Source organism: Parus major, chromosome 4, assembly GCF_001522545.3.
Source record: "Parus major isolate Abel chromosome 4, Parus_major1.1, whole genome shotgun sequence".
Lineage (NCBI taxonomy): Eukaryota > Metazoa > Chordata > Aves > Passeriformes > Paridae > Parus > Parus major.
Window position 1 is genome coordinate 53,652,412 of NC_031771.1, and position 14,473 is coordinate 53,666,884.

The 14,473-nt window shown below is 38.0% G+C and overlaps 1 protein-coding gene across 10 annotated transcripts in view; it reads left to right on the forward strand.

Moving 5' to 3' along the window:
- The window catches only part of LDB2 (LIM domain binding 2), a 212,981-nt gene that overhangs the window by 10,517 nt on the left and 187,991 nt on the right, over positions 1–14,473 (forward strand). The gene's annotated exons all lie outside the window — the stretch shown is intronic.

The window sequence follows — 14,473 nt, forward strand, 5'->3', positions numbered from 1 at the left end:
AGAAGCACTGGTTTTGGATGAAGTACAGAGTTTTATTTTATTTATTTATTTGTTTGTTTGTTTGAGACCACTAATTTGGTTAACCAGAATGCTTGAAGGGTCCAGAGTACTTCTTGATACTAAGCATGTTTTAAATGGTAGCTAAACAGTAGCTTCAACTAAGTTATAGTAAGCTCTTGGCAATGAGCATGTAACTCCATACAGCCGTGAATCTGGGGTTAAATAGATCACTGTTTCTTCTGTGGCTAGTTCATTAACTACAATGAAGTTGCATTTTGCTGAGAAATTACCATTAAACTTAAAATTAGGCCAATAGTGCATGGAGCTTAGAAAGAACCTTGCATTTACAAATGCTCAGGACCTCACAATACCGTACTAGTGTATTGGTTATCACTTGTTACATCTTCAAACAAGCATGTCCATGTTTTCTTCCATGATGGTCCTGAGCATTTGCATTATGTTGCATTATATCTCATAACTATAGCAATTTTCTTGTCTCTGATGTTTTCAAAATCTAGGCACCAACTGGGCTGAAATAGTTGCCTTCTGCTGCCATACAACATCTTATTGCTGAATACACCCGTATGATGCAAAGGGTCTGCATCCCTCTCTTGTCCCTTCAGGTATATCCACAGTGCTGTCACTTAAACATAGCACATAGACAAATGTGCCCAAACTTTCATTTAACTTGATGGTGTGGGACACCACAGCAGCCCAAGACTCAGGGTGTGCGTTATTTCATGCACAGGTGTACCGATCCTTTGCTGAGCTTTATGCTCATAAAATTAGGTGGTTACTGATGGTCATACTACCTTATCTTCATGATATGCACCTTTACTATAAAGTTCTTGTGGCTGGGACTACCTTCTCTGTCCTTGTACAGTGCTGGAACAGTGGAGTTCTGGTATGTATCTGCAGCATGTTTTTATTACTGTGCTGTGTATTGTAACTAAAGGCTACCACCTAAAAGTAGTAAAATAATAGTAGTTAAAATATTTTCAAATACTTTCAACCCCAAATCTATATCTACCATTGTAATTTTAATGTCATAAATAAAAATAAATTAGTTGATATTGCATGTATTTATGCACTAAAAAGAATTGTCTGACTAGAAAGTACTGTAATAGTCTAAGTTCTTGGAAGATGACTGTTTAATGTTATTAACACATTTTGTTACTTCTCAAGTAATTCAGCACACTCGTGCAAATCTACTGGCTTTGCCAAACAACTACAAATATATTTAAGGCAGCATTCTGCTGGTTGATTTGCAAATCTGATATTGTTATTAAATCTATTGCTTTTTAAGTCTGATTCTTCAGTTGTTTCATGTCAATCAAAGAAGCTCATTCTAAGCCTGTATTTTCTTAATAGTGAAAAAACCATTAAATTCTACAGGACAAGTGTATTCTTTCTGATGGGAACTGGTGCTGTGGAATATGTATATTATTTCACGATGATTCCAGGAGGGAATATTGCCAAATCTGGTAATAAATTAAGTTCTTGTAATAAGTATAGATGAATCAGGGAGGTTGTTCTAGGGAAGAAAGGCAACACTTATTTTTTCTTTTATTGTTTGCACTCTACTGATTTAATTAGCCAGTGAGAACAGACCCAGACCCACTTTGAATATTAAAAAGACAAAATCAACTTCCCCCTCCCCCGTCCCCACATCTGTTGCCTTTTGGAGACTACTTACAGTACCAAAACTAACCAGAGTCTAATGGATTTAGCTTTTTAACAGACGTTACCTGTATTTTCTCACAAATATGTGAGGTAGTTATAAGTATTTTATTCTGGGTCTGAGGAAAAGGTGCTGTTTAAATTGTCATTTTGAAAGAAACTGGACTACCTTAAGCAAAACCAGTGCATTTTTGGTGTTACACAAATGAAGGTAGTCAGAGTCTTGATACATTTCTGAATGGTGATCTAATAGAAATATCTTAATGGTTACCATATTATAGAAACTTAAACCATTCCTAGGATTGCTTAAAGTTGAAAAGAGTGAAGTCCTGTGTGGGGTTATATATTAGTCAGGAGCAGGGGAGCATAGATTGATAAAACTACTGAAGTGATCTCTGCTCTGTTTCATTATGCTGCTGCCTTCTGCAGTATCAATTAGATGGACTGAATTTCAATAAGGCAGTGAACCAGTTCGCTGCACCTCTGCTGGGTTAGGCCCACCATTGCACAGAGCTCCAGCCTTCTTTCTAGTCACAGTCTAGAGTATGAATATTAATGTTTTATCCAGATTGCAGTGTTGCAGGACCAAGGAATCCTTGTCAGTGGATCCTGCTCTGTGTCCATGCTATTTTGGCACCTTTCAACACTTGTAGACCCCAGAATTCCCTTAGCTTTATTTAATGCCACATTTAAATGCAGCGTCAAAAAAGGGGGAAATTTTAAAATTGCATTTTTTTGCCATTTTTTATTATAGGCATATACTAGCTACTTTATCAAAATATTTTTTCTTGTTGAGGGGAAAGAACTCTCCCAATCACTGAAGGTGGCTTTTGAGAAATACAGTTACCTATATAATTGTCAAGATTATTATTAGGAAGTATATGAAACTATTAGGACCATGGGAACTTGGATAAACCCACCTGGTGTGCAAATTTTGTTACCAGAATAACTGCACTGAGGTTGAGAACACTGTGTGTGATTATAAGAGTCAACTGAGAAACATAAATTGAGACCTCAGCCCAGCAGTCTTTCTCTTCCTTGGAGATTGATGGTGCACAGATGCACAATTGCAAATAACATAATTTGTAGGCCAGTGGTGCTGTTGTGATAAAAAAAAAAAAAAAAAAGATTATTTTTCCCTTTTAGAAGCCTCCTAGGTTTGCATCAGTTTGATCTTGTACCTGCAGCCCCTCATCCCATGCAAAGATTTCCTCTTTAAGTCAATGAAATGAGAATTGAGTCCTGTATATGAGGGTGCTAGAACAAGGTGCAGAAACTGGAACAGCAAAAACTTGGTTTTGTGGAACCTATCCATTCTAATGTATTTACGAAAAAGACTGGAAATATTCAGCTTTTCAGTGTTGTCCATAGTTGGTTCTACTAATAAAACTGCATGTTCAGGGACTTGTATTATGCTTGCACTTAAAATTTCACAAAAAATTTTCACAAAAAAAGTATAATAGAAAGCTTGGTTAAGAGCAAGCAGCACTCATTATGAGGAGTATTGTGTAGCAAAACAAATAACAGAAATTGAATGAAGTTTTTCTCAATCAGAAATTTAGCTGGAGAGAAATGTATGGCTCATAAATTAGAAGAACAGTAGGTAGATCTGGCAGGCTGAAAGAAGTACATAATTTAGCTGAGCTTATTGACACTCTTTAAAAGTGGACTACAAAGCCTACATTGCTAGCCATATTCATAAAAACAAATTTTGCAAGATTTGTCATTGGAGTTATTCTAATTCTGGTCAAAACTAAATCCTGGACATCCATAGTTAATAGTTTCTAGTCTTTTTTCTCCAGCAGCTGCTAGCTTCTACTGCTTTAGTGGGGAGGAGAAGGATGATAAAATGAAATTCATAGCCTTTCAGTGTCTGCTCAGCCTGCAACTGGCAGCATTTGGGGTTTGTGGCTGCTGACCTGGCAGACTTACAGCATTTTTACGACATCAAGCGCACACATCATGGGTCTGTACAAGCTAAATATGAGCTTCAGCCTCCTCCCTATGGCCCCCACCCCCGTTTGGGAGACTAAGGAGTTCTACCAGTAAAAATAAGAAAGGGAGAACCGAGCTGCTCACTGCATTTGGAAACTTGTGTGTGGCAGTGTGACCTGAGTGACTGGGCTCAGCAGCTTTTTGTAGACATTCTTTCTGTATAGTGCTTTATTTGCTTGGCATGGTAAATGGTAACTTGCTGGTTTAATAAGTGAAAAATGGATGCAGCTAGCAAATCTGAGCTCTGCTCAAATAAATAGCAAGTTCTCCATTAGCTTCAATATCATCAGCAGCATATAAAGTATGGATTCTTTCAGTTTGTTATTTCTATGAATCTTTGAGTTCTTTTGTTAAGAAAATGAGATTGAAATAATTATACCTACAAGGTTTTATATATCTTGACAAAATGTTACTGTCTGTTTCACACTCAGTTGTATTTAAAACCTGTGGGTGCATTTCAGGTCATAAAGTTTACAAAATAAGAGCCGCTTGTATTCACAGTTGTACTTAATGATTTATTTATTTCTAGGAATTGCATTTAAAATTCCCAGACATCTAAAGCTTTTTCAGCGTCAAACTGACCACTGATCTTAAAAAAAATCATCTACATCAGCACCAACTCAATCACTGACAAGGGCTGGAGGAAATGAAACATCTGGGATCTATTAAGATTTTTATTTATGCTTTTAAATATTGAAGTGTGCATGGCTGCTTGGCTTTTACACTTTGAGCATGAATCCATTAAAGAAAGCTCTCACAACACAAAGAGTTGCAAGAAGTGATTTGGGCTGGAAAGCTGGGACCCTACCATGGAATTGCAGAGGAATCGCAAGGAATGCGATGACTGGGGTGAACGTGAGTTTGTCTATTTATTGTGGTGACACAAAGACTTTACCAAGTTCTTCCCAAAGATAAGACTCTTCAATTTTCACAAGGCTTCTTGCAGAAAATGCTTCATCCTTGCATTTATCTCCCTTTTATATGCTATGCAGTTGAGGTGCAACCTTGCTGCATCTTCAGTGGTAGGTGATGGCGTGGAGTTTTTGCTGCTGTCAAATACTCCCCTGCCCACACCCTCTTCAGAGGGCAGTGTGTTTGGTTATTAGCTTGCCTTTGCACTGGGAAAGAGGCTATTAGGCCAGGGGCTCGGGATGTTTCCACAAACTCTGCTAAATCTGCTCCACTCTCCTGTGCTCCTCTGGAGTCCTGGGGTGCAGGATAGGGGGTTGAGATGCTCTGAGATGCTCTGTCGCCATAGTTCCTAGAGGATTGTAAATGTAGCGACTGACCTATGTACAACAGGTAGTGCAGCTACTGTGCTTTTTCAGAGGTCAGTTAAGGAAAGGCCTGAATGGGAGGCAGTCAGGTTTTCCACAGGACAGCTCTGTGCCTCAAAGGCAACATCCTTGCCTGAGTGAGGCAACAGTTGGGGCCGAAACGTCTGGGCCTGCAGACTCTCGATGCTTTCTAAATGCACCTTTCTGCCTTGCTCCTTCTTCAGCCAATGCATTTGATTGCTAAGCTGCAGAATTGTGTGGGCTGCTCTCGTTAAGAAGGTGCTGGCAGAGGGCAGGCTGCAGTATGGCAGCACTGCCGGCCGCAGGCTCCAGGTGGCTGCATGGACAGCATTGGGAATCCTTGGCAGCGACAGCCAGAGCTGCAGGTAGAGCTCCAGTTGGCCACCAGCAAGTAATTGTACCCTGTTCTCACTGGGACCAGTCACTGGAAGGGGGAGGTCTTGTAGTCTGGGTTAATGAACCTGGAGCAACACAGGCATTACTGAGGAAGACTGTAAGTCCTATTTATAGTGGCTGATGGAAAGAGAAGTGCAGTACCAGGTAGTGGTCCCTCAGCTGAGGCCAAGCCTCTTCCATCCTGAAGAAATACTCCTGTGAAATGTATTTGGGATTTTGTCTGGCTTGCTGATATCACTAAAGACTCTGAAAATAGCATCTGGAAAGAATTAACTGGAAACCATGTCACTTTGGGGAACAGGAAGGAAAAAGGATTCATTCTTTCAGAGAACAGGTGCTTTCAAGGTATGCTTCCTTTAGTGAGTTTTACCAGAATTTTCCATTCTTTACTTTACTTTTGGATTCAGGGAAATGGGAAAATGATACAGTAAATAGTGTTAGCTTTAGGAAGGGATAGGATTTCAGAAGTGACTTTCCAGCAAACATACTAGTCTGAGTGACCATGAACAGGCAAATGTTTAAATACCATTTTTATAGACATTACTAACCCAAAGGGAACAGTAAAAGCAAAAGGGTTTCCTGGTGTAACATACAGCGTCTCTAAAAGGACATTTTGAAATTTCTTGTGGCCTGACATGTAAGTTCAAAGTTAGATAATAACCTGTAGCAAAGATGATATAGTTAGTTTAGCTGTATTACCTTTATGAGCTACATTTAAAACTTGCTTAGGATGTATCTCAAAAACTATACTGAAGTAGTAACCCATGGAAAGCTAATCTATTATTTATCAACGAATGTTAACTAGGTTGCACAGATTTGAATAACCTTCAGGATTTCCCTTTGGGTCTTGTCACAAGTACACATAAAAATGTTAGATACATCAGCAGAAAAACTTTAAGAAGAATGAAATTTGATGAAGTTTCACACAGAACCTACATTGCTGATACAGGGAACTGCAATGAATACACAAATGATTATCATTCAGAATGCCAGTGTTGTGGGTTTTTCCCTTTAAGTGACATTGTAAGAGAGACTTACTGTTTTACAAGTTTAAATTGACATTTCTCATTCATTTAGAGAGATGCACTATGTTGTAATACCTAGTAACTGAAACTTAATGCTATGAATGAAAAAGCACATTTACAAGATCTTGGAGCTAGATCATAGGGTGGCAGCTCTGTGAAAGATTGCCCCCTCAATGATTAGTTCTAGCACTCTTACAGAATGTGCTTCAATTCAGTTTTTGTCACTGAGAAATCAAGAAATAGGTGGCTTATTAAAGGTGACCGCATCCTTTTATGCAAATTTAATGCACTTGGCAGGTTTATCATGATAAATAGTCAGGATGAGATGGTTCATGATGTATCTCTAATCTCTTCTGTGAAGATGTTCATGTCTTGCAGGAAGTAGCCCCTTGAGAGTTCAAATCTTTAGAAGTATGTGACAGATGGTGGTGTCTGCAGAGTCTCATGGTCTGTCTTTGAAGTAATTCCAAATGGTTCCTTCAGTTAATGTTCAGTTTTTGCAAGTTCTCTTGCTTCATCTCTCCTTTGGCGCCCTCCTCTCTCCTCCATCACGTTGTGTCCCCAGGTTGTTCCACATCCTGAGAGGAACATGCACCACGTCTTGCAGAGTACATTACAACTGCCTCCCCAGTCTTGTCATATTTTTGTCTGTAAAGTTGTTTTCTTCCATTAGACGTCTTGCATATTTTAAGTGAAGTAATTCACAACAATAAAACAGAACAAATGTCTTAGAATGTCTTGGAAAATCCTATCATTCATGTGTTGTGTTTAGTTTTTGAGTAACTCTTTTGAGCGAGGAGCCAACATCAATGCCAGTGTTGTATTAACTATGCTGTGTTGTATTAATTACCAATATTAATTTGGCTTACTTCTTTTTAGATTAGGAACAAGAAATGGTTAAATTTTAATGCTACTGCAGGGGATCTGAAGGAACTCACATAATTAAAAAAACACTGGAAAGCTTTTTATGTAAACCTTATTCTCTTGGAATACAGCTAATGAAATAGATATAAAAGCATCAAAAACACATAAAAATGCATCTGAACAATGGTATATTTTCAGAGCTTAATATTTTCACTTTTCATTACTTGGCCTTGGTTGGTCTGAGTTTGGATACTCTTCTAAAATCAAGTACCAAATTTCATGTAAAGTTTTATACCTGTCATTGTCCCTTTCTAAGTTCCCATTTTAGAATCACTCTTCTTAAATATTTCTGTTACTATCATCACTATACATAACCTTGTGCATAATAATTGGTAATGTCTAGTTTGGTATACATAAACTTGTAGTGTATAGATTTTTTTTGATATTACTTCTTTCTCAAATGGAACTCACACAACTTTACAACTTGATCTCTTCTAAACAGGAAAGGTAAGGCTCAGAAAAGTTTAAATAGGAAAGGAAAGGCTGAAGAAAGACTGAGAGAAGGTTGTTCAGCCTGAGAAGAGGAGGTTCTGGGGTGACCTTATTGCAGCCTTTCAGTACCCAAAGTGGGCCTGCAAGAGAGCTGGAGAGGGACTTTTTACAAGGGTATGTAGTGATAAGACAAGGAGGAATGGCTTTAAAGTGAAAGAGGGCAGATTGAGATTAGGTATGAGGAAGAAATTCTTCCCTGTGAGGGTGGTAATGTGCTGGAACAGAGAGGTTGTGGGTGCCCCATCCCTAAAAGTGTCTGAGGCCAAGTTGGATGGGGCTGTAAGCAACCTAGTCTAGTGAAAATTGCTCCTGCCCATGATAGGGGATTGGAATGTTCCAAGGCAACCTTTTTTATGATTCTATGAAATAGCTATATCTTTTTTTTTCAATCATGGCCTACTAAATTCTACTAAAATTGTAAAACAAAAAAAACCCAAAAAACAACCCATAAACTTCTGTTACTATTTCATGTAATAGTTTCATAATTATTGTGCTATTCCTCAATCTACTCCACACTGAGTACCAAAGCATGGCTTCTGTTAAAAAAACCCATAAGATCTAAATACTTCTACTGTCTAAACTTTCCTCAAAGATTTTTGAGTACTACTTACTTCTTACCTTACTTTTTGAGTTTCTGCTTATACATGTCGGACCATGGCTAGCATGTTGTGAAATCTAGGTGCCTGTAAAAGGGAAAGGAACAATGGGCAGTGTATTTTGAGACATGTTTCAAGGAAAATTTGGGGAAATCATTAACTTCCATTATTGGTCTGGTGTAAAAATTCTTGGTTTTGAGGTTGTACTTTTATCCATCAGTCTATGCCATTAACTAACCCCATTTTGGACTGTTGACATTTTTTAATGAAGTATCAGTAATTAAATGTTGAAGGCACACTAGTACATATCAACATCAACATATGTTTCAGATTCTTGTTACTATGTTTTGAAAACATTGTAGTTTCATAGCACAATGTAATTGTATTATAGTAGTAATAATAATAATAATCAGCAGCATCATCAAATTGACACTAAACAAAGCCCTAAAAATAAAAATAAAAGCCCTAAAAAATGGTACCACAGACCTGATTGGCTGTCTATAGTCCAGGAAGAGGTACTGATGAATTGTACAATCTCCTTGTTAAAATTCTGCTGGTGAGGTAAGAAAAAGACTGGAGTGACTTTTCTGTCTCTGTGACATTCCCTTTGTTTCTGGTTATTGCTACAGCATGTCATCCCAAGGTGATTTATGGAATCACTTGGACTGATTATTGATTTAGAAGAATTTATTTGTAGAGCGAAGATGTTATTTTGCTTTTTTAATGAAAAAGAAAGTCCAAAATTATAGTTGCAGTCTTTAATTTAAACATATATATTCCCTTACCCAATTGGTACTTGTAGATGTACAAAGTACATCTACAAGAGTTCTATTTCTTACATAAATAATTACTGCAGTTCTAATTCAGACTCAATAAACACTTTAATAATCATGAGTCTTGTACTATATTTTAATAAGTGATGTGACTGAATGCAAACTTAGATCACCCCTTACTCAGAATGTCTGCCTGAAAGGTCACCATTGCATTTCTTGTCCTGCATTGAACTGAAAACCATTTGTACATGTGAATGAAATAATAATAATTACTACTGCTGTCAGTAGTTTGGCTCGTGTGCCAGGGAGACTGCAGCAGTACCTGTAACTTGCTGTGCTCCACCACAGAACATATTACAGTTGGATGGACCCTGGAGCCAATCTGGCCATGACTAGGAGATTCAATTGTTCACTTCTTCTCACGTACTTTATGATTCAGCTGTTAAAATATGTCTGGCCTGTCTGCATCCCTCTTGGTTGCTGCTGTTTTTGTATGAGCTGTGCTGGCTGTCTTTCATTTGTTAAGCAGTACTGTTTCTTTCCCAACTTGCTTTCAGACCCAGACCTAGATCTCCTTAGTGCCATGTTCTGGTCTAAGTTCTCTCTCTGGCCTTGGAAAGATTGATAATAATACAGTGCTATGGTTTTACTAGTCAAGTTCAGTAATGAATATTGTACTTCTTGGGATCATTTCTTAGCCTTTCTGGAGCAGACCCAACAAACCAATACATTCACAATTCTAAATTTTCCTACTTTGATGTTAATTTTTTGGTAGATTTTTTGTTTTGAATGATGGGTAAATAAGAAACCTCATTCAGTATGATTCTGATAATTGTTATATTCATCATATACCTGTGTTGCAAAATGAATCTGCAATACAATGGTCTCAGTGAAGAATGTTCTGAATAGTATATTCATTGCACACGTTGTGAATCATAACCCAAATCTTTTATCTAGGGCATCTTTTGGCTGCTTATGAGTAGATTGCTATCTGGTGATCTTCAGAGAAGAAAAGCTGCTTAAGTGGAGAAAAAAAAAATAGGAAAGAGCAGGGGGAAAAAACCCCATAATTCCATCAAGACTATATGCTTCACCAATAGGTAATATTTGTGCCCACACAACTGATACTACTTAGCAATCAATAATATGCACTGATAAAAAAGAAGTGGAAAATGCAAAATATTTACTCAACAGTCTGTTTGCTTTTATAGTAGCAACCAGTCTAGGCTTTTATTTGCAAACTGTGAACAAAGATGGAACACCAAAATAGCTGTGCAGTTTCCTAATTTTTTTTTTTTTTTGTCTATTTGGAAGCCATTTACACAACTGTCAGTTTAGTAAATGAGCACATTTTTAAACTTTAGGCATCACACATGATAGGTGTATAAACTACCCAGAGTAATTTCACTTACAGGGATGCCAGCAAAGCTCTGAAAACTAAAGTAGATGCTAAAGCTAACTGATTGTCCTGGCTGTGTGGGCACAAACATGAAGATATGGTGCCATCTCTTCTGTGTTGCTTGGCCAGACTGCCTGGAAAGAGAGATCAGGAAAAGACAGATTGGCATAAGCCCTCTTGCTCAGTTCCTGGGAACACCATGAAAAAACAGATTCAAGCTCAATAGTACTGGGGGCCAGCTAGCAGAGTAAGGAAAATATTGGCAAAGTAACAGCTTTAGAACAGGGTTTAGAACAGCCTGGAGGCTCTTATTTTTGTGAGTCAGTAAGAGGAAAGATAGTTGATAGATGCTATTTAGATTAGTCAGCTTTGATGCTCTCTTTCTAATACTAAGGATGGCTTTAAATAAATCTAATTTCTTTTTCTTCATAGAAGAATATTCCTCTGGACTTAACAGAAGTGTTAAAAAAGGTCACCTAGTGATGATCAATACAGCAACATGTTTTTTCTTTAACGAAATATATCACGAGTGTGCACAATTGGCCTGTAACCATCATGTTTATGCAAAGGCCAAAACTGATAAATAGCTTGAAATACGTTACTTGACAATTTTCTGAGATCTAATACTGAGAAGAGAAGGTAAAGGACAGACTCCACAGATATATCTGGTATCTTATAGATGTAAGTAGCTGTAGAAGGAGATGATATTACAGGATCCTCTTTTGTCCCCCAGTATGTAAGAAAAGAATGTGTGCATAAAAGAAAGCACAACATTGTAAACTTCTAGCATTATCTGCAGCCAAAAAGTGGTTGTTCTTCTTACCAAAATAATACAGGTTTTGTGTTCTCAACAGGAGAATATTGTTCAAAAGGAGCAAATGAATAAATTCTCTATAAAAGGTCCTGTGAATTTCTCATAGTTGAGTCTAATATCACTTAGGAAAATTTAGAGCATTTGAAAATACTAGAAAATTCTGTTGTTACTTTATCATCCACAGTCCCCATGTGACTTTGTTTAAGATTCATATTTGAAATTTTAGTTAAAAATAATACTGTCAGCTTTATATAAAGAAACAAGACATCAGAATCCCTTGCCAGTGGTGTCATAAATGGAACATTTTTTAAAAGGTCTGCTATACCTCGCACCATTTATTGTGTATTCTTTCAATTTGCACAGCATTTTCTACCTAGTAGTAAAAATATATTTAGGTTTTTTTTACCTGTTTGTGGTAGATTTTTTGGAGGGGTTTTCTGGGACTGGTTGACTGGTTGGCAAGACTACTGATAAGGGTTTTCTAAAAGGTAAACAGGAAGAAAAATTCCTTGCTGGAAGGCTTTTTTTGCCTTACAGATGCTTGCATATCTTCTGTTTAAAATTTAAAAATGTAGGTGTCTGCATATACAAAAAGGAAAACTGATGCATTTTGTGGTTTCATTGTCATATTTTAAACACTACCTCCATTGTGAATATCTGGATTACAAATAAACCAGTTCCTTGTCTTCTACTTCTGTCCTTAGATGCAGGCTTAGGGACCTCAACACAGATCCATTGTACCTCTTTAGTTCTAAAGAGGATTTAGCTCCCAAGTTTGTCTGCTAATTGATAAAAATAGTAAACAAAGACTTAAAATGATCATACTCACCCGCACGCACACACACATTTAAAAAAAAAAAAGGCAAAAAAGGACTGGATGCCTGGCTTGAACTGCCAGACATTATCTGTTTAAATTCTCAAAGAGAGTGAGTGAAATCTGCATAGAAACTCAGAAAGAGCATCTATAGACTGAACACTTTCTCACATGTCAGTGCTCTCACAGGCTGGCATGTCAGAAAAGGCTTTGCAGTTTTGTTTTTTAGGGTGTCACAAGCTAGCACAAGCATGCAAGGCTTCTTCATTGCATGAAATTTTAAGAAATAAGTTGGATGACTGGATGAATGGAAGGAGTGAACCTTTCAATGCTGGCAGTGAAAGTTTAACATATGAATTGCATGCATCTTCAGCCCCTGATCAGAGCTCATTGATGGGCTGGCATATTACTCTCTTACAGTGAAACAAATTTTGAAGAATGTCCTAATCTGCCTGCCTAGGATCTTGTATTAATAGTCATTGCATTGTATGTGAGTGCTTACCAAGTGTCAGAACAACAATGATATCTCTCTCTTCCTTCCCCACCAGGGATGGAAACAGTTAGTTTGTTCTTTCCTCATAAGGGAACTCAAATGGGGTCAGGGAGGCAGGATGGTTAACAATATGGTTTTGTAACTTAGCTGGATGGGTGGATTTCTTCTCCATTGTTGCTTTCTTCCTGCTTTGTGGTGGTTACATACTCACTTGCCAGCTTCCCTTCTCAGTCATTGGCACAACTCAGAAGAGGAAAGGAAGGCTCTAAGTGGCTGGGTGCAGAATTGAGGCTGGGAAGAGCTGAGATATCGTATGAAACAGACTGATAAGGAAGAGGCTTGATGACACGATCAGATAGAGGGGCTTTAAAAGGCTAAAATCAGACCTGCTAAGAAAGATTTATTGCAGTAGAAAGAGGTCATGTATTTTTCTCATGTGAAGCCCAATAAGAATGGACTAGAGAGCAGACAACTATGTGACAGGCCTAATAGTAAAGGAAGATGAGTTAGTTTGTTCTCACAAACCAGTGGAGAGGAAGTCATACACTGAATTCTATGGGTAAATACGCAAGGCGGTAGTTGTAGCAGCCTTGCTGCAGTTGGGTGCTGTTTAGTACCTTCTTCTCCCAATGGCAATGACTTTACAGGATCCTTCTAATAGACTACACATGTACCAGAAAGTTACTGAAAGTGTTTGTGAGGGAAAGAAAAAATTAAAAATCTATTCCTGACAATACACATTTATTTATTTATTTATTTATCTGAAAAACATTTTAGTGGTGTCTTTGTAGCCTTTGCATGACAGCTCTGAGAGATTTCATCCTTTAATCTTCTGAGATGGTTTGGATGGAAGAAGGGAAGTAGAAGAGGAAAGACAGGGTGCTGCTGAGAAGCTCAGAACCAGGGGACTGTGGAGTACAGGACCATTCTGCCCCATTAAGGCAGGGGACAGCACTGGCTCAAACATGTCAGACCTGCTGGCTGCATGGTCAGATCAAAGAAATGCTGCAACGTCATGCATTGGGTTTTGCTAGGCTTTCCAGAGTGTGTGAAATGCTGATAGAAAACGAGAAGATAATATGTCTGTGCAGTGTAGGTCCACTCCAGCCCTCCATAGAAACAGCAGGAGTGACACTACTGAGTGTAACAGTGCAGCATTAGGCATGATATTTCTACTGTGCTCAGTAATTCTGACAGGATTCTTAATGCAGGAGTATTTGCAGTATGAATTGCTGCCAGAACTACAGGCACATTGTTGCTAGAACAGCAAACAGCAGAGAGCTAAAAATACCAGGGGTCAAAATTTACTATTGGAATAAATCTGAGAACTGTGTTAGTTTTGAGGGACTTCCTAATGCATGACCGATTTGCTACATATGTTGCTTAATATCTGGCCATACAAGCTCTTTGCTGTCTCAGTTTTTTAATACAGAATTTGTCCATATCTGCTTAATGTCTTTTTGGAAGCAAAGTTCCTGGTATTTGAGAATTATGTCTTTCCCTCTCTATTTGTTTTTCTTTTCCTTTGTTTTTTTTTTTTCTTCCTCTATTTTTTAACCCTTCCTTGGTTTCTCTCACCTTTGTTTCAGAAAAGCTGATTTCTTTAGAAGCTGTCAATGCACAGGATGTTCCAGTGCTAGCTGGTGACTGATAGGTCCTATACTGAACCTTGTTGTCTTTTTTTCATCCCCTTCCCTTACTGCATTTCATTTCTTTTTCCTCTCGACAACATAGTGGTTTCCAAACTGAATGTCTTTGGATCTGCTGTGGCTTT